The sequence below is a fragment of the Haemorhous mexicanus genome, chromosome 3, assembly GCF_027477595.1.
Source record: "Haemorhous mexicanus isolate bHaeMex1 chromosome 3, bHaeMex1.pri, whole genome shotgun sequence".
In the NCBI taxonomy this organism is placed as follows: domain Eukaryota; kingdom Metazoa; phylum Chordata; class Aves; order Passeriformes; family Fringillidae; genus Haemorhous; species Haemorhous mexicanus.
In genome coordinates this window covers 28,771,335-28,785,200 of record NC_082343.1, presented here as the reverse complement: position 1 = coordinate 28,785,200, position 13,866 = coordinate 28,771,335, and the positions used below count along the sequence as shown (strand labels likewise).

At 41.5% G+C, this 13,866-nt stretch overlaps 1 long non-coding RNA gene across 2 annotated transcripts in view; it reads right to left on the bottom strand.

Annotated features, from left to right (window-relative positions):
• Window positions 1–9,435: 9,435 nt before the first annotated feature.
• Window positions 9,436–13,866, bottom strand: part of LOC132324750 (uncharacterized) — a 28,642-nt gene continuing 24,211 nt past the window's right edge. For both annotated transcript variants that reach the window (XR_009485724.1, XR_009485723.1), the window contains one exon: window positions 9,436–13,862. This is a non-coding gene — a long non-coding RNA (uncharacterized LOC132324750). The remainder of the gene's footprint in view (window positions 13,863–13,866) is intronic.

Genomic DNA, 13,866 nt, shown 5'->3' with positions numbered 1-13,866 from the left:
CAGACTTCTTTTTTTGTCAAATATGGCTGATTTGTGTGCTAGTTGTAGCTCAGATAATACCCCTAAATGTGCTGGCACAGGCCATATATAAATACAATATTTTCTGTTTCATATATATAAGATATAGAAAATAGGGCCTTTACAACAGTAGTACTCATTTATAAAGCAGTTCTAGCTTCCATAAGACAGTTCAATCTCCATTTACAGGTAAATAACAAAACAGAAGGGCTATTTGTTTTGCTGAAGATCCCTCACATCCCTGGCAGAAACAGAAGATCAGGAGAATGCTATTGTGTCTGATCTTCACATCTTCCTAGTCCATGATCTCAAGGGATAAAGATTAGCATTCCCCATTGGAGAGAACACATCTACCCTTGCATTACTGTCTACTATTTGCTCAGTTTAAAATGTTTGGATTATTTGCTTTTACCTCACAAAATATTGCAGAATCTAGCAACCAAAGAAGATACATAAACTTTTTCTTGAAGTACTACTAAACTGACTGGGGTTTTTAGTAATAAGTAGAACAAAGTCTGTACAGAAAAGAGAAAGATCTTAGCAGCTTGACTAGTGCTTGTCATAGTTCTGTTAATGACAGGACTGACCCCCTAGAAGCCCCTTCCATCAAGAGTTTTGCCTGCACGTTCACACAAGCTTTGTGACCTTTTTGGTTTTCTTCATTAATCCCTTAGGACCTCAAAATGTCTTAGATTCATTAGGGAATGGTTATAGACTCACAAATTCCAATTTTGTCTAAAGTATTTTTAATCCTGCAATTCACAGGTGAAAGAAGAGTAATTTAGGGGCAATGTCATAATCGACAGAGCCACTAGATAGCGTATGGACACTGCACATCAGTTCCCTGCAGTTTGGAACAGTGATTCAACAACCTGCATTTCCCTAAAGTGTCACCACTACTCTGTCTACAGGCATGGCTTGCTGCTCTATCTTAGACCACCACATTGACTGCATGATGCCTGCATTTTTATTGGTTTATGGCTGTCATAAAAGTTGACTGCAGATGGGACTGGTTACTGGTAATTAATCTTCATTATTTACAGAACCCAAATTAACTTGAAGTGATAGTAAAGGAACTCTTATTGTAATTTTGTCAGTAAAAATAATTGTGTAATCGGAAGGCTTTCTAATATAAACTTCAAGCTTGGTCTGACTTCTTGACCATCTCTAGTTTATCTGTGAGAGGAGCCATGATGTATCTACAGTGGTCTCAACCAACATTAAATAATGTTGGAGGGTTTTAGTAGCACGTGAAGTTTTACTGCTTTTGCGTTAGTTAGAGCTTTTTGTCACTGTCCTTAAAAGGCAGAGGTCCAGTATGGTCTGATCAGCCATTTCTGCTTAAGGTGAAGTTTATTGCCTTTTTTCCTCCTCTCCCCCATTACATGTAAGTTTCACTGTCTGTGCATTGCAACATGAAATCACCACATAATTGTCTAAGCTTTTTTTAAACTAGATAGAGTGAGCATCCTGCATACCTTAGTCTGGAGTATTTATTATCACAAGGAATTTGTGTTCTAAACACTTCATTAGCACAGATCCTCTGTCCACATTGACTAAGATTCATTACAAGGAAAGTTATTAATACCTTACAGAAAATTTCTCTGAAGTTACATTTTTCTTCTCATTCTCTCTGATAAATTCTGAAGAGCAGCCTAAATCTTAAGCCCTAAATACACTCTGTAATTGTCACAATGTTCTTCAGCTGCACCGCAGCTTTGCTCGTAGGTAGAGGGCAGTGTAACATACAACTCAAAGTCTGCTGCCACATCGGACATTTTACAAGAAATCAGCACTGCAGTGAACAAAGTGTCACCTTCTGCCATCTCATCCAAGTGACCAACAGCACTGGATTTCAAGAAGGCTGATGTCAATAAACTCAGAGAATGGGTAGGGGAGATCTAATAAGAAGTAACTCTAAAGGAAAAACAGATTATGGACCACTTCAATTCATTCAAGAAATGCTAGTAAGAAACCAAGTGCAACTATGGCATTTTACAGGAAAGTAAGGAAATGCAGCAGAAGTCAGCTAACTCACAGCCTTTTAATAGAAATCAGCTGTAAGAGAGATATCTGTATAATAGACACTAGTACAGCTGCTTGAGAACCCAGCACAATACTCCATTCATGGGAAGGTGTAGAGGGGGTGTAAACAGTTACTAAAGATAAAATGGACTAGATACAACTAGCAAAACTTATCAGAAGTAAAATAAATTTTACAGCTAAGAAGAGAAAAAAAGGGAAATTTGGACCAGTACTCTATGACAGGTAAGTGCAGAGGATGTTAAGGAAGTGGAAGTGTTTAATGCCTTTTTTTTCCTCCCTTTTTTATCAATCTTACTTAAAAGATCAAAAGCAACTAGAGAGTGCAATTATTTAGGGGGCAAAATTTCAGCCTAAAATATGCAAAACTTGCCTTAGAGAATAACATATCACATTACATGTTTTCCAGTTCCCTAAGCAATTTCACTCTAGGAGTCTTAAGGAGAAGTTGAAGTACTAGCTAGAGATGTCACATAGCTTGATTTTATTTTATATCATTTTTTGCAAGGCCTGTAGTGGTATTTCCTATAATATCCTCGTGGACACACTAGTGAATGGTGTTCTGAATAAAACTGCTGTGGGAAGGGGCAGGAGGTCAAGTCTAGTTGGATAATTTTACCCACAGAGAAATTCCATCCTAACATCAAAATGTGTATGTTTTGTAAGGAATTCCGTGGGCCTTGGTCCTATAGAAGGTTTTATGTTTTCAATGAAGGCATAGAAGATTGAATATGAAGTATGAATATGAATCTTGCAGATGGAACAAGGAAGGACTGCAGATGTTATAGATACTAAAAAAGTCAGAATCTAAAATGTTCTTCATATGACTTTGAGAGATCATCTAAAATGGACGGAATACAATAGTGCAAAATGCTTACACAGAATTACTCATCTGTTCTTGCAAAACTATCTAGGTTCACAAGAGAAAATACCAGGGATTATGTTGGAACAAGCTGAGCATGAAGGGCAAAGCCCTCACATCAGAATGTTTAAAGGGTCTTAAAGATGTGATTTCTTCAGTAGAAAGAGCCCATGTGGGCTGATTCCCATAGGAAAAGATTCACCTGGAAGACCACAACCTGTTTAGTGTACTGTATTTCAAGTAAGAGATGAAACAGCATGGGAGATCAGCAAAAATTGACAGAGGTCCAGAAAACATGAGGAAAGACTGCAAGAAATGTGTTTTTTTTCTCTGAAGTAACAACATGTTAGTTCCTTATTCTTTGCAACTAAAAAGTTGTTGCAAAGAATAAGGAACTAACATGTTCCTGATGGAAAGATCAGGAAGAATAAACCATGAAGAAGCATAAACCAAACAGCTTGGGAGATTTAGATTAGACATTGTACAAAACTTCTGTATCAACAATAAGGTATTGCAGCTTGGGGTGACATGATTGCAACTTGGTCGTGGGATAGAAAGGTGGAGTTAACAACTTTTCCAGATTTCCCCCAGTGAAAGCCTATCTCTGAGCGAGTCATTGACTCCCAATATCTGTGTGGACTTGATTTGGGAGTAGAAATCCCTTAAGATGGGATCCACAGCTAAGAGCTGAACACAGGACCCGAACAGAGGGAGCCTGTGCTTAGCTCCAGGTCTCAGAGAAATCTTCCCCAAGATCACACAGACTGTCCCACTCTCTCTCTCTGTTGTAAGGCCTTCCGCTTCTCTTTATCATCTTTGCAGACTATCATGGAGCCAGCCATACTCCAGTTTTCAACTAATCTATCTTGGTATCAGTTTTGCATCTCTTCTTACCATCATAACCCATTTTCCTTCTTGAAAATTTTCTCTAGTAAACTTACTCAGTACTTCTGCCTTCCAGTCAGGCCATTTTTCAGTCCCAGAAGACAATCAGTGAGACAATCCTGCTGCACTCAGTTCCTGTGCTGTATGGCAGAGCAGTCTGCAACCAGCAGCCCCCTGCTCAGTCCTGTCAGGGTATAATCACTGTCACCGGCATCTAGGTGCAAAACCCTTCCCAGTTTCTACTGAGCACATTCAAAATGTGGCTGTCAAGAGCCAGAAGTGAACACTTTGACTACAAGGAATGCTTCATTTGGGATTCAAGTCCTAGCTCCAGAGCACAGAGAGAAAAACCAGAAACCCCTAAAGAAAACAGTTAAGACTGTTAAGTCTTTAAAATTATGAAGAAAATTCCTAGACCTATTTTCAACAAATAGTCACTATTTTTGTTGACACTGAGAATATAGTGTAAGAACATCCATACTGAGTCAAAACCAAGGTCCATCTAGCCCTAGAGCTTACTTCAAATAGTGGTCAATAATAGACACTGATGGAATAATAAATAGAGAAAGAATGATGTCATACTTCTCCCAAATACTTACAAGGTTCCAGTACTTTGTAGATTAGGGACTTGGTTTCAACAACAGTGAAACCAACTGAGGTCCAGAGCTCAGAACGATCAAGGTTAAATGTCAAAGTCTGGGAACATCATTAAGCAAACCCAAGGTCTGATGGAACATGTTCCGTGTCCCATTGTCAATGGTACGTGCTGGGCAGACCTTACTGTTCACATTGCCCTGCTATAACTTTCAGTGCAAGCTAAGGGAGTCATCCAGGGAGACCACATCAGTGCAGCGGTATAGCAGAACTGTACTGTTTGCAGATGTCACATTCTTCTTAACATGAGGGATGCTGAAAATAGTCTAATGAATGTTTGCCTGTGATTTTGGTCATTCTTCAAGAACCATATTTAAAAATTTCACAATTAAGAGAAAGTTCTAAGCACATATTTTGCAATGAATTCTCTTGAAGAATAGAATATTATGCCTCAGAACTTACTTTGTCATAAAACCACAAATAAGTCCCAAAACACTTATGCTAAAAAATAATATTGGCTTAAGTCTCATCATGTGTGGCTTGCAGCCATATTGGCACAAATCATTGCAGGTATGAATTTTTCGACCCAGTAAAAACCACAGAGATGAGTAGACTGAACTTTGAATTCTGTTCCCTTTCAAAAAGGCCTCTAGGGAGTGTGCAGAAGGGTGTCAAAACCACGCTGTCAATTTCAGGTGGATTGCAGTGGGAATCAGGAAACACACCTGAGGATTTTAGACCGCAGTAGCTGCAGACAGGACCAGCCTCAGATAAGGAATGTGTCTGTTCAGGATAGATGCAGAGTTGTTTATAAACCTTATATTGCTACCATGAATTTATAAGCATATTGGTACTGACTAGTTGAATTAAGATCTCCAAAAAGCACATAATGTCTCAGTGAGGGAAGTTGGGACACTCAATATGAGAGTTCAGCAAGCTTCATTTATTGATTAGAGCATCAGACATTTAAGCACAACAAGTAATAAACTCATGCATATTCTTTAAGCTAAGCAATCTATTGGTTATTCTTACTTCCTCGTTCTTTACTTCTTCTTCTCGTGTCTCTCTCTCAGCTACAGCATCTTGTTATCATAATACAGCTATACTCACAGCCACTGCGGCCTTGCAGGTGCAGGGACTCAGATTAGCTGGGTCAGGTACTTTTCCAATCCTCGGCTATCCAGAGCATGTCTACGTGGCCTTTGTCATGTAACCATCATCCCTCCACAACAAAACACATGGAGGCAGGGACCACTTTCAGTAACCAAATAATTCTGTCACCAGATAGCCTAAAACTATTCAAAGGCACCATTTTTAGCCAAGAGCAACAAATCTGAAATTTTTTTTGAATCTCTAGGCAAATGAATTTTCAGGATGTTACAAGCCAAAAAGTCTTTAGGAAAATCTCCAAGCAGATGAACTCATTTTTTTTAGCCATCATCTCTCTTAAACACCTTGACCAGTTTCCTTCAAGTCTTCCAAAAAATCTGTCCCATAATAAGATTATTCTTGTAAAGCTGTAGGTGGATAGGGCTAATTTTGGCAAAGGGAGGAATAGGAATAAAGACAAGTTTATAATGGAAACTTAAAGATATTTGCAGCATGCTGAATACTGTTCTGTGGGATCTATATAATACATGATCTTTCCATTGCAGCAAAAATATAAAGTGCTTTTATTGTCACTAAGGGAAAAGACTACTTCCTCCAAACGAAGTCCTACCTAGGAGACAAAAAGACCTGTCACGTCATGCAAGTATTTTTGCTTCCATCCATTAAAATGTTTATAGGATCCAGATTAATTTTCTAAAATCTTGGCTTGAGGATCTGTGCAGTGTATTACACCATGCTGGCAGTATAGAATGATGACAATTTCTCACTACAGATGTGCCTCTACCACAGACCTTATTTAAACTGCAGCATGGCATTAACACACCAAACTAAAGCATTAAATTAGCCAAGGTACTGCCATTATAGATCACACCATGCTGCAAAACCCACTCTGAAAACAGAGCTCGGTCAATGGCCAGCTGCTGGTGGCAGGCCACCCTGAACCATCTTCCTGGGAAAATGGACCCAAGCTATCTAGTTTAATGGGAGTTCGGGTTTGTCAGAGGTCTAAATCATATGATGGTCCAGTAGTGAAGGTAGTTAAATGAAAATATTCTTTGTGGTTATAAAGTCTCCCTCTAGATAGTTCCTAGGCAATAGCTTCTACAATTCAAATTGCCCAGTTTGGGAAAACATAGCCCACACGGTTTTTACAGAGATCTGAAAACTTTCTGGTTTATGTACTGGTTAAGGGAAAACTCTCCTTGGGGACCTTACATTGCCCTTTTCAGATTTCTGTGACAGGTAGAGGCCCTTTCTAGGTCCTTGTAAAGCTCAAAATAACTCTCTGTAGGGAATGGGAAAGGGTTATGTAGGCTGCAAGCACGACAGCACATTTCCACCCAGTGTGCAATGGAGCTGTCAGGTGCAGATATTACAGAAATACACACAATTCTCAAAGATACTTTAGGACCTCTAACCCCAACCCACCCCTGACCCACACCCATACCACTTCTTTCTGGTGACCAACTGTCCTCCCAATGGCCACCTCACTAGGGACTACTCATTCTGAAAGCTCTTCCTCTTGACCTTCACAGTACTGTTTGGAAATGCAGAGGAAAATGTACCAACATTGATTCAGTGGGTCAAATAAAAGTCATTCTAAAAACTGCTAAGCTAAGTCATGTCTAGTAACTTGCAACTTCAGATTGGTACTCAGAGCAGCACGGAGATTTGAAAATCTGTTCTTAATCCTATATGACAGGGATTGCTGGTCAGAAATACAACAACTGGACCGCAGTAAAGAACAAAAAGATTGAGCAGAGGGGAGCTATAAAGCCATCACACATATACAAACCTGACATGTGCTCAAAAGTAAACCATTAGATATCCTCCCTGGTACCATAAACTCCTGTCAAAAACACAGAAACAATATGAAACTAAGTATGTCAGTGGACAAAGTACAGCCTCAAAAGACACTGCAAAAGGTTAAAAGAGTCAAAAATATCTAGCAAGTTGAAAGCCTTTGACATGGAAATTCTTGCATTCAGGCATTTTAGATGCAGTGCAAAGAACCAAAGAGGCAAAAAGTAACTTTGCAGATGTTGCAAAACCAGGGAAAAAAAAAGGAGGAAAAACAAACTTGGAGGGGAAGTTATAAAAGACATAACAAGGATACTTAAAAAAAAAAAAGTAATACAAAAATCATGGCTATAATGAAAGGAATCAAAAGGCATGGGATGCCATCAAGTGCAGGGACAGGCACCAAAGCTTGCCCAATTGATCCTCATTGAAATGGCAAGATTTTGTTTCCCTTCCCCAAAGGAAATTTCATTTCCTTTGGGGAAGGGAAACGGCAGCCTGCCAAACAGAAAAGAAAGGCTCTGGAAAGGAGATATGATCCAATGAAATGCAATTGGAAAAAACCGAGAAAAATGGAAAATCTGAAAATTTAGTGACTACAAGAAAATAGACGGGGATTACATCAGGTGCAGTGCAAAGGACCAAAAGAGGCCAAAACATACTTCACAGATGTTGCAAAAGCAGGGAAAACAACCAGGAGGAAGAACCAACGTGAAGGAGAAGGTATGAATGACATGGCATGGACATCCAAAAAAAAACCCATGATATTTCCTTTGGGGAAGGGCAACGAAATCTTGCTATTTCAATGAGGATCAATTGGGCAAGCTTTGGTGCCTGTCCCTGCACTTGATGGCAGCCCATGCCTTTTGATGCCTTTTACTATAACCTTCTAGGTTTTTTTTTTTTTTTTTTTAGGTGTCCATGCCATGTCCCTCATGTATTCCCCTCCAAGCTGGTTCTTCCTCCTAGTTGTTTACTCTGCTTTTGCAACATCTGTGAAGTATGTTTTGGCCTCTTTTGGTCCTTTGCACTGCACCTGATGTAATCCCCGTCCATTTTCTTGTAGTCACTAAATTTTCAGATTTTCCGTTTTTCTCGGTTTTTTCCAATTGCATTTCATTGGATCATATCTCCTTTCCAGAGCCTTTCTTTTCTGTTTGGCAGGCTGCCGTTTACCTTCAAGGCCTTCTAATTGAGGCTGATAGCATTAGCTATTGGGCCACTCTCATCTTCACAGCCAGAGAGTGATTTAATCTGTCAGTTATGTGAGCGCTAAGAGTGATGAATAGGTCTTTGTATTCATTCACATGAAGTATGTACCCAGACTGGCATACAATGTGGGGGTTCTTTTGTCTGGTAGTCGACTGGATCTCTAAAGAGCTGGGAATTTGCACAAAACAGCAAAGCCGTGCCACGAAGGATGCCACCCATGTTCAGAAAGAGGGATTCCTAAAGTGGTTGACTACTGCCCGTCTTCTATGGGGTTTGGCTGTCTGTCTCTGCCCCCACACACGCTTAGGATGGTTCTTGCACGCTGGGCCTCACAAGATGAGTCTGGACTCTAGGCTTTTTCGGTCTTCAGAATTGTTTATTGTTTCTTATCTACAAAGTCCTTTCTCTGCCCGAAGGATCTGACCAGCACGGCAGCTAAAGGCACTCTGCCCGCTCCCAAGGCGGCCGCATCTTTTATAACAAAAACTACATATATCATATTTACTTTTTATCCCCAATACCTATCACCCCTGTCACCAAGTACACCCTCACTCTAGACCAATCCACAAATGCCAACACAACAACAGAAGATGGAAGACAAGAAGAAGAAAGAAGAGCCTGGTGAAAGCCCTGATTCCTCCATCTTGTCTCCACACCCCCCCTGTACCAAAACCCCAAAATCTGTGATTTACCCTTTAATGATGTCTTCCCTTCACCATTTAAACCTGAGTGATTCTCACAGGTTCCATCTCCTCGTACATCGGTGGCACATCCCTAGATGGATCAAAATCAAGCGACCAAGTGCTTTTGGCAACATTCCAAGACTCCCAAGGGCCCTCCCCCCCCGCCCCAGGATTCTCTCGGTAGCTCTGGACATCAGGAGTGATGTGCTGAGCTCCCACAGTCCTCCATGACTTAACTTGCCTATCATTACCTACACAACTTAAAAGTCACATTTGAAAAAAGTATTCCAGTTTTTCACCTCAGTTTTAGCCATCCCAGGTGGCCACATTTAAAATCAGGGTGGCATAGGGGCACAAGTGCAGCTTGTCCAAATTGCCAGCAGCTGGTAAGACAGCAGCCACAGGGCTCCTCTGCAGAGCCAAGCCACTTAGACTCTGCCAGCAGCCCAGAGCCTTTGGGTGACCACACTCCCAGAGGCTCTCAGCTATGCTGTCAGCATGAGGAGCAGAGCAGGGTCCTGGGACTGCCCAAGCCAAGCTGCTCCTTTACAGAATGACTTCAGACATTATTGGTGAGAGCATTTCCTGACACCTTTCTTTTGCTGCAACAGCACAAAAGTACAAGAATTGGGCTAACAACTCATATCATGTTTTTACCTGGTATAAATGAGAGCAGAGTAGGCTCTATCACAAGCCTTTATAAATAAAGCTGGTCACAGCTCTGCCAATTGGAGATTGCAGTTTACTCTGCTCCAGCAGCTTCTTGGGCTGGAAACTGACTGGAACAGGACCACAGGGGGACAAGAGTGAGGTGTGTCTTCTGATCAAGGTCATTTATTATCTTGGCTTTATAATTCTTGGGAAGCCAGTGGCAGCTAGTCTTAAGCCAAACTCCTTCTGCATTGCCATAAAAAAAAAGTTAACGCATACAAATTCCAGTAAAATTAAATCATCATAAAGCTTCCAAAGATATTTCCATATTCCAGCTAAAAACTCTCTGAAAAGTCTCAGTTTGATACTGATTATTTCATACTTCCTCACAACCCCTCCTGCCAGGACAGGTACAGCTTCTCAACTTCCCTCTGTTGTAACCAGAGTGAAAAGCTGGAGTCTATCACCGGCCACATTTCAACACATCCCATTACATTTTGGCATCACCCACAAAAGTTATTTCTACCATTCAGATAAATATGGCCTATTTATTTTTCTCTTATCCTTGTGATCAGTTATTTCTTATGCCCTTATCCCACTGTGGACAAGGTGCTCAGACTTTGTTAGCTCTGTCACATCATCAACAAGATGAATTATGCCTTCCCCCCCATTTTCACTTTCTGAGCTGCCCTTAAACATACTTTTAAGGGTGAGCTGATCCTGGGAGGAGACACAGCAGAGAAGAGTGGGTGTGGGTGACTAGAGATGATGGCATAGGATTTGGAAAGGATGTGCTGGCAGATTGATATATTATGGCCACAGCATAAAGGCTTGACACCTATCGTGCTACTGGGGTGGTCTGCTCTAGCAGAGCATGGTGCTACCAGTAGCCACAACTAGAGAAAGAAGGGGGAATCTTTCCTTCTCCTATTTCCCTTTAGGTCAGGCCTAGGAGAGCACCTTTCCTTAATCCTCAGTGAGCAGCTGGATCTCAGGCTCCATCAGTCTCTATGTGGGATTATCATGAAAGGCTTGAATGGCATCACTACCAGAAAGCAAACCATAGCCCCAGGCACAGGACTGTCAGGGCTGGCTCCTAACTTTTATCTGGCCACTGCAAAAGAAACTGTTAAAGTGCTGGCAAGCCATGAACTATGAGTAGGCACTGAAATCCATCTCTGTGCCATGAAACCATAGGAAATTAAGTGCTTAGAGCTGTGTGTTTAAGTGCTCCACTGAAAGGCATAAATCTTGAACTGAGACGGTTTTCAGAGAATATGAGATAAGGGGAAGATGAAACATTCACCTACAGCCATTTCATCTGCAGACACATGAAGAGTCCACTGTCCAATGAGAACATAGCCAGCTGCACTTGGAACCACCAGGCCAGAGATAAAGTTAAACCAGGACATGACACAGGGGTAGCATCTGCCATTTAAGCACAGCAAAGAAAGACAATACAGTCTCATACCTGTAAAGATACAAGTCACTCCAGGCAGTTAATAGTTTCACTGAACAACCATAAACCCAGATAACTAGAGAGAAGGCACCAACTTCTCAGAGTGTTGTGCTCTCTCCTTTTGATAGATGAGTCCCAGAAGCCATGCATAATTTTCATAAGGTGAGATAATAAGCTGTCAGTTGTAGGAAGCCTAGAGTTAACCACACAGAAAATCAGCAGTCTGAAAACAAGAAACATGTCAAACTGCAAAACAGATTCTTTTTTTAAAAATAAAATAAGGGAGTGATTTGAACATGAAAGCTTTGGCTTAGAAGTAATATTCTAGCCATCAACAAAATAGGAGTAAAGAAGTAAATTTTTGTGATTCCTGAGTGATTTGATATGAAACATGCTGAAATTAACTCCTGATATGGATTTGCCTGTCATTCCTTGCTTTACAAGCTGCCTCACTTCATCCCCAGCTTTTCTTCTTCCCTGTAGATACCAAACTAGAGGGGAAAGGGAGATTGCAGGACAGGGAGCTAACCTTAGAGTAACAATATAGAATACTTCTGTGAGCTTTATCCCATATTTCATACACATGGCTTGACTCTCGATAAGTATACTTATGTGTGTACTCATGCAAATGACAGAGAAGACTTAGGTGGTCATGGCATCCTGTGAGCAAAGGACATCATCTTGAACAGAAAGCATGTGGGAAAACTCCTGTAACCTACAGCCATTGCCAGGGCACCACATGAGCTATGGTGACAGGATGGGATGTGTGTCCGTCTCTGTGGGGCCCTGGCCAGGCAGGGCTGTGGGCAGCTGGAGCCTGGCCCTGCAGCAGCATCACTGAGGTAGGTGGGCTCAGGGAGCTGACATGGACAGCAGGTCCTTGGGCAGGTTGAGCAGGGGGCTGGGTGGGACATTAGAACCCCTTTGTGCCTCTGAAGCACTGGCAGCCATGGATAAATGCCAAAGATATCCCAAGGCCTTCATAAGGACACATAAGTTAGAGGCAGGTTGTGCAGATACAGCTACCTCCAGCTGTTTTGGGTCAAATTCAATAATGCCAGCAAAGGGCAGACATAAAACTCCATTATTCTGATTTACACGGCAGAGCAGCTCCAAGCACCTCTATTCCTACCAATGGCAAAGGACGTTTTTTCATAGCCAAGACTGCCAACAGAAGAAAGGACCACCAACCTGAGGCAAGTGCTGTCATCCTCCCCTGCCCACTCTGTGACTGCCCATGACAGCACTTCAGAAAGGTGTAGAGGAGGAGGAGGCTGGAAAAGCAAGGCTGTTGCTGCCTTCTCACACCATATTTGCATTGAGGAGGACCTAAACAGACACCCAGGTTTATTCAGGTGGAATACTTTGTTTGAGGCCTTCAGGGGTTTTTTTTGGTTTGTTTTTTTTTTAGCAGAGAGACTAAAAAAACTCGTCAGCAAGTGGCAGTTTGGGCTGCTGGGCTTTAGTGGTTTTTAATTTTCTTCTTTTGGTGATTTGTGCCAACTGTTACTTCACGCATATGGAATATACAACTTCCATCCTTTTCTCACTGGTGTGAAGTAAGAGTTTGGCACGTGCTGAAAACAACAAGCAGAAATTAACTTGCTCTCTCTCACCTTTAATGTCAATACACACCAGTAATTATTTGGAGAATTAAACATGTAGTCGTCTTGCCATCACCCTAATTCTCCACATTAAAAAGGGATTATATAACAAATTAGCCTGATTTTGTCTATCTTCTACAGACTTACCCACTGGTTCACTCTTCTTTATTAATTTAGCAAAGAAGCTTTTGGCTTTCAAACATGTTAGGAAATCCTTCCCAAAATGAGACCACCAGTGCTAGGAATTGCTGAAGTGCTTAAACTGCTCTGGAATCACCTCCTTGGAGTTTACAGAGCCTGAACTCCAGATGACCCACCACACCACGAAAACACACAGGTAGACACTTGTAATCTGATCTTCTGACATTGACCCTCCAGTTTAGAAAAACCAATCCCCCAATTCATAGGGGTCATAGAGTCTTCAGTCTCTTTCCTGTGCTCATTTAAATATAGCCCAGAGTTCAGGTTGGAGGTATGTGACAATGGAATCTCTGCTAATTCTTTCTCTGGTGATGGCTTAGCAGGAAGCAGCAGTTGCAAAGCAGAGCTAGATGTCTCTCCACCAGTTGTGCAAGAACATCCACATCGCCTGCAGTGACAGGGATGTCTGCTGGCCAGAAGGGTGAGTTGCAAAGACACAGCATGTCTTATTCCTCCTCAGCTGACTGTATGTTGGAGAACTAGTGCTTCTTTCATACAGAATTACACAGTATGAAGTCTGCTGATTGCCAGTCATCTGAAGGCCTGATGCAATGCTCACTGGAGCCAAAGGCTGTTTTTTCTTCTGCCTTGATAGGCTTTGGATTATTGCCTTACTCAAAACACTAAACCTTTGAGCATTTCAAGCTGTAGGGTCAAACCCCCTTACTTTCTGCATTCTTCTCTCTTAGCTGTAACAGCCCATGTCACCACCACAATGACAGCATTGATGGCAAACAGATCTGT